Here is a 15,128-nt window from a genome sequence, read left to right on the forward strand (position 1 = left end):
ACACACAAAGATGTCATCAATTGAAGTGAGAGAATGTCAAGAGTGATACAAATATGTGATAAAATACTGCAGATTATGGTGAATACATTTTATTTATGATTTCTGAAATTCATCTCAGACAGCAAATTCGTGGCCAAAAACTGTGCACTGGGCTTCATACAGTCAGCAATTTTGCTGTAACTATTTTCCATTTCATCCGATTCTCACTGGTAGCATGAGATCACAGCCAAAGTGACACATTTTCACAAACATTAGAAGAAAATACAATTCTGGTCAAGTACTCAAAATGGCAAAAGACATTTCTGTGACAGGTGGCAAGTCTAGCTTCAGGCATGTGGCTGCACCAATGGGAATAATTTAAATGTAAAATGGGGAACTTACTCCGCTTATAGTTCAGTACTGTAGCTTCACTCCGTTTGGAAATCAGAATGACACTGAAGAAAAGATTTCAGTGGAAAGCTTAGAATGAGAAAGAAAGAGAGAAAGAGCAAGAGAGGAGGGCACACACATAGAGGGAGAGAACACAATAAATCTAGGACAAACGCTGACTGCAGGGTGAAGGTTGAGAGAGAAGAGAAAGAGGCTTGTACTGTCTCCAAAAAGGCTGGTACCTATTGTGCGGCAGCAAATAGAGGATCAGTTGTGAGCGTCCTCTCATGCAAAGAAAAAGAAACAGAAAAAGAACTAGAGAGAGAGAGAGAGAGAGAGAGAGAGAGAGAGAGAGACTAGTCTGAGCCCTGAGAACAAGTCATTCTATCAACACTGCACCTTAATCATTTATTAAAGTCAACAAGATATCAAAATTACCCCATTCACATTCTTAAAGTCCCCCCTGTAGTCAATAATTGTATCCCTTAAAACTCATCTTTGATCACCAAAATGACATTTAAATGTTTTTTCCATGGAAAAAAATTGCTTCATGCCTTTAAATAGCTTGAATGTAACTCTACACCCTTGCCTCATTTAGTATACGCGGTTCTATGAATATGCAAATTAGCCCCGCCTCCACTAACTCACACCAGCTCAGGGTAGCTCAGCTCTTGTTAAGGGATCACACGTTGGCGTGTGTGACGTGATTGGTTACAAGGTAATTTGTGAAGTCAGAAACAACAGCGATTTTAAACCGCATCTTTGAGACAGTCTTTGGTTCACTGCAGTTTTAAAGAGAAAAGTGTTGAATTATGAATTTGCACATGGTTTGTCTTGAAGCATATTAAAAACACCACATAGACATATAAACAACATTTAAAGCTTGATATTCACCACAGGGGGGCTTTAAAGCATACAGCTCTTTCCCAGTCAATTGCAGTTAATAATGACTATAACTGAGAAATGTTAAATTTACAACAAAAAAAATAATAGTAATAAAAAAAATAAAGCAGTCCCCCATTATACTTTTTCGGATATTATCTTTCATGGCATGTAGTGTGTAATAGCGGTTTGGGAATGTAGAGGGTCTGCAAATTTTCAAAGATCAAAGTGCACAACAAATAAAGTTTTTGTCTCCTAAAAGAAAGAACCGATTCTGAACTGCCTGAAACGAGTCGTCAGTAATTCCAGTCTTATTTCCTGTTCGAACCTACCTACGTATACAAATTTGCATAATGCCAGTCTATGGTCTTCATTGGCTGCCTGCAAACAACGTCTGCTTTGACCCTAAAACACATGGTTGTAGCTGAGACTGGAAAAGTGTGATTTGTGTTATCAACATGGTGAGAACGAAGACACTGTTTTCTGCACTGTGAAAGCAGATCCAATTTGCAAGCACTTCCAAAGGCTGAGGACTCGGGCCCGAATTGATATGGTGAAACAAATGCCATCCTTACTGTTGAAAATGGGCCCCACTGGTGTACAAATTCACATAAAAATAAAACAAGCACAGAACAGTGTGGTCTGGTGAGAGTTTACTACTAGAAAAAAATAATAATAATAATAAATACATTGCACCTGGGTAGACAAATAGAATGCCCATTACAGTTTTTCCAGCATTCAGATTTCAGGTTGAAATGTATTGAATGTTGAAGCAATTGTCAAGTTAACTTACTGGAGGGGAAGGTTGCAACAATATAACTCGACAACTTAAAATGCATTCTGTTCTGATCAGCTTCAGACAACTGGAAATAAAAGTAGCATATGCAAAAACCAACAAATAATTAAATGCTGCATAAAAAAAAGTGGAAAAACATGAGGGTGAGTAGTATCTATCACTATGCATCATTATGAACGATTCATTGATGCATGTTATTTCAAAGAACAGTGTTTTTTTTATCATCTTTTTTTTTCTTCTTTTTTTAAAAGAGTAATAACTTTAAATCAGTGCTGGCAGTTTTCTGCTATGAGAAGTTGTAACATTGCCAGTAAACTAGTTATGATGATGATGATATGTGTGAAGTTGTGAACAATGTACAAGATTACCAGTATGAGCAAATCTTTGTGCTAAATCCATGGCCAAAGTGCCCTCCTTCCCCACTATTCAAATCTTGACAAATTTCGGCCTTTTTAAAACATTTCTAATCTTATAGCACAAGTGTTTTCAGGAATAACACAAAAACCATGCAAACCATGCCACCAAAGAATATGAACTACCGTACTTCATTTCAATAGCAAGCAAACACTTTTAGTAAATTGAATGACTATTTATCCTGCTGAGAGAAAAAAAAAACACAGAAGAAGAAGTGGACTCCTTATGTGACAAGAAAAATAATTTTGTAAACGACAAAAGATTAGGTTCACGGAGAAGGGCTGTCATTAGCATCTAATGCAGAGTGCTGTAGTCTCCTAATTACATTCAAGATTCAGATTACACATTTTCATGAGCAATTAACAGCTGCAAATGCAACTGCAATTAGTCAAAGAAAAATCATACATTTAAAGTCACCCATCTGTTCAATGTGTGAGCACTCTACACCTGAGTATTTGGTGCAGCTGATGACGGCGCCCTATGTCACATTAGATATGCAACAATAATGAGTGTGAAAATTTAAAAATAAAATAAAAAAACAAGTCTGTTAATGAAAATTACCATGAAACACTACAGAAACTGGTTTATATCACTGCAATGATGAGGATATAAAATATTTTATATGAGGCTATGCTAGATTTTGCACTGTGAAGCATCTGCAATCCATTTAACTGTGATTACATTTACATAAAAAAAATAAAAAGGTCAGTGTATAATTAAATATTACCAGATTCAAATGTTCTTTTCAATATTATTAAACACAGAAAATGGGTTAATGAAAAATAAGACTGTCAAAGAAAAAGAAAAGGAAACATCTTTTAAAAGTTTAAAACACATGTACCAAGATCTTAAAATGCAATCTGTATATTAAAGTTGGTTATTTTTTTTTGAAAAACTTTCATACCATAAAAAAAAAAAAAAGTTTGAAATTAATTATTAAAATTAAATTCCTGGTCATTTTTCATAAGTTTCACATTTTACTTTGACCATATGACTTTGATTTCATTGACAAACATTTTTTTCTTCCTACATAAATAATAATAATAATAAAAGATTATTCTAATTATAACTAATTTTTCTTTTTTTTTTACTTTTTTCTTCTTCACTATATCAGGACAGTTGTATCACCCTCACATTTTTTGACTTTGTGCCAAAAACTAGTTTTTAATTTTGTGACAAAATAAAGTTTAAATCAGAAACTAAAACAAGTGTGTTCAAGTTATCGTATAATGAATTGCACTTTTAATTTGTAATTCGTTTTTTAAGATCTGCACCAAAAAAAAAAGTCATTGTCCCAAATAGCGTCCAAACTATAGCGCTGATAGGATTATCCTGGCTGATACTAGATCATGTATTCTAAGCCTCGTTTAAGGCAACGTTCAGACTGTCAGTCCAAATCCGATTGTTGTGCATGACCGATTGAAATCCGATGTTCCATGAAGATATTTTGTAAATTTCCTACCATAAATTTATAAAACATTTATTTTTGTGAGCGAACTATGGACAGTCAATAATTTTTAGATCAGATTCCAATCGGATACACAAATTATCAGATTTGGACTGACAGGGTGAACATAGCCTTAGCATTGACTCTGTATTGACCAATCAGCATCCAGGACTCTAACCATCCATTTGAATGGCAGATTTTATCTGTGCATATTAAAGTACTGTATCGAAGGTCAATGTGCACCTCATTAAATACTCGGATGACTATTTCAGCTTGATCCAGTTTAGAAATATTTTGCTCCAAAAAATTGATGAAACCCCAGTCAAAGGCATTCTTAAGTATTAGAGAACATCCCCCGCAGGTGTGACCATTGTTACTTTAATTAAATTATAGTTCTGCTCTGCAGGTGCACAATGAGAAACGCTCTCATGCTTAACTGATCACGGTTTATTTTATGACAAAATTATGATAGCCACTGCTGAAAATAACATTTATGCTAGGAAATTATCCTGAACCTGAGGCCATGAAAGGCCAGGAAAAGAAATGTAAGCATAAATACCATGGCAGGGCTCCAGACAAAAATAAATAAATTAAAAGGCACCAAATTATTTTTTTAAAGAATAAATGTGTCTTAATTTTGTCATGTGTTGTCACGTCTGCCCTCCTTTTATAGCATCAGCATTTTCATCCATCTTGTGGATGTCCTGGAAACTAAGATTCACTTAAAGTAGGAACTGAATTGCTTTTCCAACTTGAGAACTAAATAGTCACAAAGAATTATTCTTTACGCAGAATCTGAACTAGTGTCACAGATCATAATAATGTCAACATAAATTGGAAAATGAGTAGTTTGGCCTCCTCCTAAGGCATCCTATGTATAAACATTGGTGTGCCCTGCACACACCCTATCTATTTTTCTTCATTAATATCTGAGAGGTAAATTTAGTGAAACGGAGCTCTTCACATGCAATTATATGGGCAGTGCTGGATTTCATTTTTAGCTCCTTCCATTCTATCTCATGTAGACAACAGCTTAAGTAAAAATATAAGGATTATTTGATATAGTGCATATTTAGCAAAATGCCCCTTTTCTATAGTTATTTTTTCTTGCTGACTAACGAGTTTATGAGCATTGAATGGCTTTTCTAAGGGTAAATTTGACGTTACGTGGCATTATTGTTCTCAAGCTATTTTATCCAAGCTCTCGCAATTGCAAGAAATAAAGTCAGAATTGCGAGAAATAGTTAAAGCAAGTTTACATCTCGCAATTCTGACTTCTTTTCTCAGAATTATGAGATATAAACTTGAAATTGTGAGTTATAAAGTCCAAATCTGAGGGGGTAAAAAATTACAGACTTTTTTTCTCAGCATTGCGAGATGTAAACTCACAATTGCAAGAAAAAAAGTCAAAATTGTGAGAAAGTCGCAATTATTATTATCATTATTTGTATTCTGTGGCGGATATCCATATTAATGCATTCAGACACACACTTAATAAGTTTACATGGCCAATGTAAACCAACTTTTCTTTTTCTTCTCAAAATCATTTTATGGTTGTTGTGAAGTAAGCCTGTTCACATTTCAAATAATCTCCTTACAATGCATAAAACACAACCTAAACAGCGAAAATAAAACAAATCCCTTGGGCCAGAACTGTCAAGCTCAACTTAATCCATGCAGTAATGTTTCCTGAGTCATTAGCCACATTTGAAGTGACTTGTAGGGAGAAATAACATGGAGATGTGATTTTTGCTTTGTTCATCATCACAGGCTCCTTAAACATTTCACAGACCATTATACAAATCTCATTTTGACTCACACTAGAATTGTGGTGCTTCAGAGAATGTATTAATTGTTATAGATTTTTTGCCCTTGCAACCAAAAAAGCAGGTGCATGCCTGTGGGCTGACAATAAGCTCCAAAACATAGTGAGATTTCTGTCTACTGCCTTCTAAGCCAGTATTGTAATAAAGATGGAACCTTGTGTCAGATTTGTATCATATTTGGAAACATAGACGCAACTCCATATGGTACACAACTCTCTCACCAAACTGGAGAGTTTAGCAGTAGCATGTTTCTAAGCTAACATTCAGTCACAAAACATTGTTTGACCATTGTTAAACTTTAAATCATGAAAACTCATATTCATATCAATAGTCTATGAAAACTTTTTTACTGTCGAATACTAACTTCATCTCGGCAACTGTTGTTATTGGACACTTTTGTTGGAAGAATAACTTTATCATGGTTGAATGTGACTGCACTTTTAAATTCAGATTTATTTTTTAAATTATCATATTTACGATCGTTAAATTGTATTAAAAAATTATTTTTAGATTTCAGTATAAGTATCACCCCTTTAAACATACATTTTAAAAAATAAACACATAAACATCAAATAACTTAGGCAACATGAAATGTTTGCCCAAAGCATAAACACAAAAATACACTTTGCTAAACTTCTGTTAAGTCAGTAAGAAGTACTTCTATAGTTCACAACTGTTTTGTGTGCATAAGAGAAAAACAGAAAGATAAATGGGCATGTGCGTTTGCATGAGACTGCATGAGGTTTTGACATCAGTTGGGAACATATAACGGGCATGATGTGTAATGCAGTGCGTTTCTGAGTTGTACGCATGTTGCTCTCTCGCTCGCTATAGAGTTTGATTTCCCAGGGGTCCCAGTGCTTATTTCAGGGATTTGGTGTTCTCATCCCTCATCCGGCAACATGCTTGTCTTGGGTTAATCCGTTTCTACCAGAGGAGGTGTCACAATCTCACTGGTGCCACGTCTTTAGTCAACAATAAAAATGGCTTATAATGCCCGGAAAGCTATTTTTCTGCAAGGTATCCTATCCTCTGAGCTCCCTACTGGGTATTGTAACACTGCAGGCAACAAGATAGTAGTCAATACAGAAAATGACTAAATCTCTGACAATCTGAAGGTTAAAGATGAAGCATGTCATTTCTACACCATTAGAGGCACCAAACGGAATTGCATTGTTGAGTCTTAAAAAACATCAGTCTTCCATTGTTAATTTGCTCATTTAACTGGATAGGAGAAACATTAAAGTATACACTTTTAACATTAACTTACAAGGAGGATAATTCACCCAAAAATGAACTTTTACTCATCTTCATATTGTTCAGAACACAAACGAAGCTATTTTGAGAAATGTCAACAACAAAAAAATCTCCATACAGTGAAATTCATTGTATGGAGAAAACCGACAAAAACAGTTGAAACAAAGTCATACAGATTTGGAACGACATGAGAGTAAACTAGAGTTAACAAAGTTATCCAAAAGCTAGCTTGTTTTCACATGTTTCTATGTTTTATTGTGTTTCTAGAAGTTTCTACACTGTAAACTTATTAGCAACTTCTAGAAACAGTTGACTTCTAGAAAATTTTGAGGAAACCCGTTGTTATTAAGTAAATAAACGTCATGCTTAATCTAAAAAATAAAGTAATGTGGAATTGTTTACATAACTTAATTTTTTCAATTAAGCATTACGTTTATTTACTTAATTTTAAGACAAAGGGTTTACTATTTTTTTAAATAAGTGAACTGAGCATGTTTTAGCACATTGCTATCATGTTGCTACCATGTGTTAGCTTGTTGACTGTCACTGTATAGACAAAAAAAAATATTGGCAAAGTCAGAGGTTTGGAACGGCATAAGATTTTATACCCAACTTAATGTCCAACGGCATAAGATTTTATGTCCAACTTAAAATTTTCATTTTAGGGTTAATAAAGCTGTTGTGATGAACAATCAAAATGGAATATCTGGTTGCCATTTATGAACATGGCAGCACATCAAAGTAGTATGAACACAAGATTGTCTGTTCACTGATCTCAGTGCCTAGCAGACTGGTAGTTTTGCCAGGTTTTCCGGCAGAGCTTGGAAGGACAGGAAGAAACATACGGCTGTCAGTGACACTAACATGTCAACATATGATAGCTGAAACTGAAAACAAACTCCCAGCCGCAGTGCTAGCTTTGCAGTACAAGCCAACTGGAGAGGTGCATCAAGAGCAAACATGTTCTACATCTTTTTGGGAGGTGGGAAAAACAGCAGGGTCACACTTTTACATGACCGTCATTGAGATGAGAACCATGTTGAGGCACCACTGAGGTCTCCAGGGAAGACGATCACTGTTGTACTTAGGCAACTTCTACTGTCTTCAAAACAATGAATAAGGTCAGTGACAGAATGAGCACAGATGGGTTTGATGGCTCTATTACTCCTCTAGACACAAAAATACTGTATTGTAAAATAGATTTAAAGCTTTTGATATCATAATAACTGACACCACTTTGAATACTGTTGACTTTCAATGACTTCTGCAGGTGCAAATATACTCTGATCAGATCTACAGACTGTGGATCCCTCTTTCTCATAGTAAAGACTTTTAATGTCTATCCAGAATGATGGCTTACGAGATATGGCATGTCACCAGCAACCATTCTTGTCGGAATATAGGGAACATCATAGTCAACTTCAAACTGACTCAGGAGGGATTTTTCTGAGGTGATGTGACGAGCAGATTGGAAAAAGTCTTGGGTATGTAAAAATGTTTCTCAAACCTTTCCCACAGTCATCTTGTCCATGATTATGGTTTGACGGAAACACGTTGGTTGTCATGAACGGAAGTGTCGTTCTTTTGTTGAGATGAGGCAGTACATGCAGAACCTGTGAGGGTACCTAATAAGAGTTAAGAAAACAGAAGGAAAAAGAGCTTATTGCCTTAATGAAGAAAGCTTGTGCAGGATCACACGCCGACTGTGCTGTCCTTGTAATCTTAATTCAGATCTCTGGCAGACAGCTGTGAGGTTCTTCCAGAGGTAAAGATGCAGTTGTGGAAGGATCCGGCTATATTGAGCAACTGCATGTCCTGTGAACAGCTTATACTGTCTTATAAAGCTCTATATATAATGGCCTGTAAACTTTACTCATTCCTTGGTTTTAGTTCACCCCAGGGCCTGAAGAGAATAATGGCCGATTATCTCAACTCAATCAACCTGTCAGGGCCCCCCCCCCCAAAAAAAAGAACGTACAGCACACTTTTAGTTTACGCCTAGCAATATAAATATGCTCTTACTTTAAATGTGACACATAATATAGGTATTTCCCTGCTCCTGAATAAATAAATTCACAAATACATTCACAATGCAAAGCTCCTTCCCCAGTCCAGAACATTAAAGAAACTCAAGCAGCAAAATTGGGTCACTCAGAAATAGTCTAAGCTTAAGATGTCACATCCATGAGAAAATTAGCATTACCAACCATATCAACGCCTTTACAGCAATATTGCTAGGGCTGTCACAATATCAGATTTATAACTAAACAATTATTGTGGCCAAAAGAATTCACAATAACAATATTATCGCAATGTTCATGGATATCTAGTTATAAATGGGTCATTTGATTATAGAGGCACAGCAGCTGAGTGTAGTGTTTAATTCAAAGTGTGGAAATATTAACTTTTTTAGTGCAAGAAACCTTGACTAACATTATACACTGCATAGTCAAAAGCATGTGGACACCCCCCTGAAACAGGTTTAACAGGCTATTTTGGCTACACCTGTTACTAGAAGGTGCAAAAAAATCAAACCCTTCTTAGTATGAACTAAAAGCACACACTTAATTTGATGAAGAACTTTCTTCTCGGCCACTAAAGGTGCTGTATGTAATATTTTGACTGTACTAACGCATAGAAATACCATAATATGTTTGCAGATATTTAGGGAACATGCTAAAATCACGTACTTGTTTCTCTGAAAAACAATGCTACAGCCAGTTATTTTACTTAAAAATGTGCGTTCCATGTCATAATGTCTATTTTTGTTTTGGTCTGTGGGATCCCGCCCACTGCCAATTTACCCAATTGATTTCGACACACCAGGTTGCCAGCTAGCAGAAAACACAGAGTAAACTGGGTCAGAAATCGCAGACCTGACGTAAAAAGCCTCGGCATCCATTTAAAAATCTCTATGAACGGGAGCATATTATAACGCAGTTAAATCAACTCATCAACTTACGTAAGTTCTTCTCGCCTTCCATTGCCATTTGCGCTTGCTCCTGTAGAGTGTCCCCAATTTGGCAACCCGCGTGAGAGTCGAGTCTGAGGAGAAGGGGGCGGGGGAAACAACTTTCTACAATATTTTGAATTTGGACTGAAGTACTTGAACCGCCAGATGTCAATGTTACAAACTGCACCTTTAATAAAGTACATTCTGCAAGTATGCATGTGCATAGAATACAATTTGAACACATAAGATCCACCATGTTGGCAGTAAATAACGTGTTTGAACATAGCCTACTACTTAGTTGACGTACTGCTTCGACAAATAGAATGTGCTGTAAGCCTTCTGTTCCAACCTGCCAACAATGCCGCAGTGCACAAAACAAGGTCCATAAAGAAAGATTTACCAAGTATGGGGTGTAAGAACTTGACTGACCTGCACAAATCCCAGACCTGAACACCTTTGGGACGAATTACCCCCATCGCCCAACATCAGCATCTGACCTTACTGATGCTTAGTTGCGTCTGAATGGAAGCAAATCCCCACAGCCATGTTCCAACTAGAGGAAACCCTTGCTAGAAGAGTGAAATAAGACTGCACGATATATGGGATGGGGGGATGGCACGACGACGACAATATCATGATATGCTTAGTGTGATTTTCAAATTGTGCAGGTTGTGATTTAATTAAGTAAAAATATGTGCTACATGTTTCAGTAATAATAAATAATAATAATCACAATAAAATCATAATTATTATTATCTTATAGTCATACTGAATTGGTCAAAAACAGTGTAAATGTGGCCTGTGGAAAGTTGTTGTTTTTTCCCCCTCACTTTATGGTTTGAGTTGGTTCTAGTAAAGAGTAAATCCAATTATGAACACCCACTTTTTAAAAGTTTTTCATTCAGCCCTAAAAGGATTCCACACTTTAAAAAGTTCAGGGTAAAAAGTTTGGCTCTTTTTTCTTTCTATACAGATGCAATCCCTAACAAAATCACCCCAATCGTTCTAGAATAGACCTATTCAAGTCATCTGGTGAAACTTCCAGTATTTTTTGTAATATCGTAATATATATTGCAGAAAAACGAAATCAGTTTTTTTCCCAATATTGAGCAGCCCTAGAGTAAAAGCTGTTTTAAGTAGCAATGCAAGGGGAAAAAAACAGTGTGCTATGGTTTTGAAACAATATTCAGCAGGCACATATGAATGTGGCATACTTTTGGCCTACAAAAGTGTAGATTATGCCCGTTTAATATACTTTATTACTACTGTTGCATAATATTACACAGTGACAGTCATTCAGTCAACCCACACACATTTCCCCCTCAGTGTGGCTCTGCACTCACAGTTTGAGGTTACTGTGCTACTGTCACTGGTGTAAGCTTGAGGAATTTTTAAAAGCAGCCAAGCAGCAGCACAAGAGCCCAGCAGAAAGACTAATGAGTCACGCTGAGACAACACTGACCCAGTCAGCCCTCGTCGCCATCATCACCTCTTCTGCCACAGGTGTCCTTCAATTAGGAAAAATAATGACGATGCAGGCCAGACAGTGTCTTTACCACCCACATCAGCCTGAGTCTGCTGATTTAAATATCTGGACTGCAGACTCAACCAATTTGCTGTTCTAATCATTCCACCTGGGCTTACTTTGGGTTGTGAAATCCTCATGCCAAGCGGAAGCCTGCAGTGCAGAAGGAGCAAGAAATATCACAATTGAAGTAGGGAAAAAAGAAAGCAAGCAAAGCTTAAAGGCTGAGGGGACATCTATGGAGGGAGGGAGGGAGGGAAGCGGCGGCGGATATGGAGGAAGAGAGGAAGGCAAACAAGACCACGTGAGGAGCCAAGAAATGCTGGAGGGCAAAAATCTGGCCATATTTCTTCAGCTTCCACTGTAGTGATCACAGATCACAGTCTCCCATGTAGAGCCAAGATGTCCAGTGTGGACGCTGACATCGTTTAGACTTCACAATGCTATGTTGACGACCTGTTTAACATTTCTTAGTTGTTTAACAGTATAAGTTTAGTAATTTGGTCGGGGGTCGGGGGGGGGGGGGGGGGGTGAATATGTTCATGCCACTGACAGTAAAAACAAGCTACTGTTTTTGCATTACAGCAGGCAGAAAAAAATAATCTGTGTTTTCTCATGTACAGGTGTGGACTAAGATCAAAATCACAGGAAGGCCACAGCTTGACAAAATCATACATAAAAAATAATCTTATTTTTTATGCATAATGAATCTGTGCCTTTTTATGTATAAAATGTGCCCGATCCATATACACAATAAATTGATAAAAAGTGATAGTAAAGACATTTATAATGTTACATAACATTTCCTTTACAAATAAGTGCCTTTCTTTTGAACTTTCTATTAATAAAAGACTTTAAAAAAAAAATCATGGTTTCCACAAATATAGTTTGTACAACTAACTAGCACCTTGGTGAGCATAAGAGACTTCTTTCAAAAACATTTCAAATCTTACCGAACCAAAACTGTGTGTGTGTGTGTGTGTGTGTGTGTGTGTGTGTGTGTGTGTGTGTGTGTGTGTGTGTGTGTGTGTGTGTGTGTGTGTGTGTGTGTGTGTGTGTGTGTGTGTGTGTGTGTAAAAAGGCTCAGCAGTCTAAAGATACGTGTAAAATTGCATAAATGCGAAAAATATAACATTTAAATTGACTAATTGAATTGACTGAATTAGCTCAAAATTTACGATGCCACATTAATTATTAATATTTAAATAATCAACAAAATCTGATTATTCATTTCTTTGCTGCTCTCATGCGTAAATAGCGTAAACCAGTCCTGCCCACCGATAGCCACGCAAAAACATCCATTTAAGCGCAACTGCAAAGTCGGTTCCTGTTGGCACATGCTAAGCCTTTGAAAGTAGATGCGATAATGATAATTCTACTCGAAAAGGCAAGAGGCATTTTCCCAGCTAATCTATTTGTTTCTGTCCTAGCAAATGCTCCTAGTCGGCTAATTAATAGCCTCACAGAGATTTTTCAGACTAACAAAATATGCATGTCACATCTACTTAATTTTCCTGCAGCTACAGACAATTTCCTTATTAATAAGCATTCCCTTTGTCAAGACACTAATCCTGTGCAGCTGGCAGGCATACAACGACGGGCAAGAAACAAGAGTGGGAAATACAGGTTACAGTCTCCTGAGTCAGCCCTTTAATCATAGCTGCAGTCTTATTAAAGCAAGAGCACGATACAGCCAGCCGTTCTCAAAAAATAAACACGCTGAAAACAAAATGTAGGGATGGCGCAAATGTCGTCCGTTCGTGATTTTTCCTCATCCCTGCTGTCTGAGAGAGGTTTCTGGTCATGATTCTCAGAGCTATCGCTATATGATGACTGTATATGATGACAGTGAAGGATGTAAGTGATGAATGGACACAGTAGGTACCAAACTAAAGAGTCGGGAGGATACAAGCAGTGTCTCTTTCCCTGATTGGTTGACAGATGGGTCAGGCGGGTTGCCTGGGGAGAGGCAATTTATCTCGCATGACAAAGGGTCAACTTCAAACTTAAAGAGGATGTTTTAACGATGGTAAAGTACAAGCCATCTCATGCTATTAGGCCCACCCTCTGAAGAAATAAAAGAACATTTTAAAGGATGTTGCTATCCTGGTGCAGTTGTTGATCACAGTGCTTGTGATTGGAGGAGATCTTTCTTTCAAAGGGCAATGTGCCGTGAATGTAAACAAGTTGCGTGCTTTCAGAAGAAAGGCCAAAGTGCCTTCAGGGCCAATGCGGGAGGTCTCCAGTCATCCCATATCTGTAGAAACCACCACTTCACAAAGCTGTCTTTTACTCCAACTCAAGGAAACAACGTTTTGTTGTGTCGCTGTTGGTGCCAGCTAATGCCATTACTGCATTAATCGATGATTTGACATGCTGTGCCACAGATTATAGTGGGTGTACGTGTAAGCCAAGAGATGATGAAATTAAATATTCTTTTACCAGGACAGACAAAAATAACTATTCTACAAAAACATCCTGCTTCAATTTAAAACGTTTCACCTTTTTATCTGTTTTTTTTTTTTTTCATGTTCGTTCCGGTTCAAACCGACCTTATTCTGTTGGTAATTAGGTTGCTTGAGTTTACAAATGTCACACAGACCTAAATCCCATTAAGAAATCTCATTAGTACCTGGTGAACCTGTGCAAATTCTGTCAAGTTTGTCAAGGACTACATATGAAGCATTAAATAAAAAAAGCCAATTGATAACGAACGGGCACTATCCTTGCATTCCTAAAGGAGTGTTCAAGTGGTCTGGCATTTCAAAAACTGACAAAATGTGGGCGCACCTAAAATTTTGCACATCTAAATCTTTCAAACCCACCAAAAAGGAACTGGACAGATAACTGTCTCTAAAATACATCTGTTCAAAGAAATGACTCAAAAATGACTGGCAATTGTCTACCAGGATTTATACATCTGCTGTGACTTAGAAATCCATTTTAGGATAACTTTTGAGAGTTGTTAACTTTGAACCTTTGAAATAAGTTGTAGCTATATTTAGGCCCAGTTGCACAGACAAGGTTTAGTTCCAGACTGAAATGCATGTTTGAGCTGTTTTAACTGAAAGCAACATGCAATGACATATCTTAAAGGGGTCATATAATGGTATGCACTTTTACAAGTTGATTGTACTGAAATGTGTGTTGGCAGTGCCTGTACACAACCATCATAAAATGATAAAAATCCATCCAGTGGTTTTGTTTTAATCTCCTTATATGTTTTCCCCTGCCTCAAATCAAGCCGTTCGACCTTGTGACGTCACACGCTCGGAAGCCCCTCCCACGATTGTTGATTGACAGGAACGTTTCAACACAGACCCGCCCTCGCTCGTGAGGGAGCTGTCAATCATAGTCTGCGCCGACCGGCGCGGTCATTGTTGATATGCTGGAGCACTGTCTATGAGCAGAATGGCGTCTAAGCGATTGTGGTGTTCTGTTCTTGGGTGTAATAACGAACACAGCAGTCATTTTAATGTTCCTAAATCCGAACCGCTGAAGACGCAGTGGCTGAGTTTGTTTTCGAAGGGAATATTCCCCACGAGCAACGTCAATGCTTTCATGTTTGCGCGAATCATTTCACACCAGACTGCTTTATAAACGAGGGTCAGTATAAAGCTGGTTTTGCTAAGAAGCTGCTCATGAAAAAAGGATCGGTA

The 15,128-nt window shown here is 37.2% G+C and overlaps 1 protein-coding gene across 1 annotated transcript in view; it reads right to left on the reverse strand.

Annotated features, from left to right (window-relative positions):
• The window catches only part of tmem132e (transmembrane protein 132E), a 413,267-nt gene that overhangs the window by 390,413 nt on the left and 7,726 nt on the right, over positions 1-15,128 (reverse strand). The gene's annotated exons all lie outside the window — the stretch shown is intronic.

This window comes from Rhinichthys klamathensis, unplaced genomic scaffold, assembly GCF_029890125.1.
Source record: "Rhinichthys klamathensis goyatoka isolate OS25496 unplaced genomic scaffold, OSU_Roscu_1.1 h1tg000435l_1, whole genome shotgun sequence".
Taxonomy (NCBI): domain Eukaryota; kingdom Metazoa; phylum Chordata; class Actinopteri; order Cypriniformes; family Leuciscidae; genus Rhinichthys; species Rhinichthys klamathensis.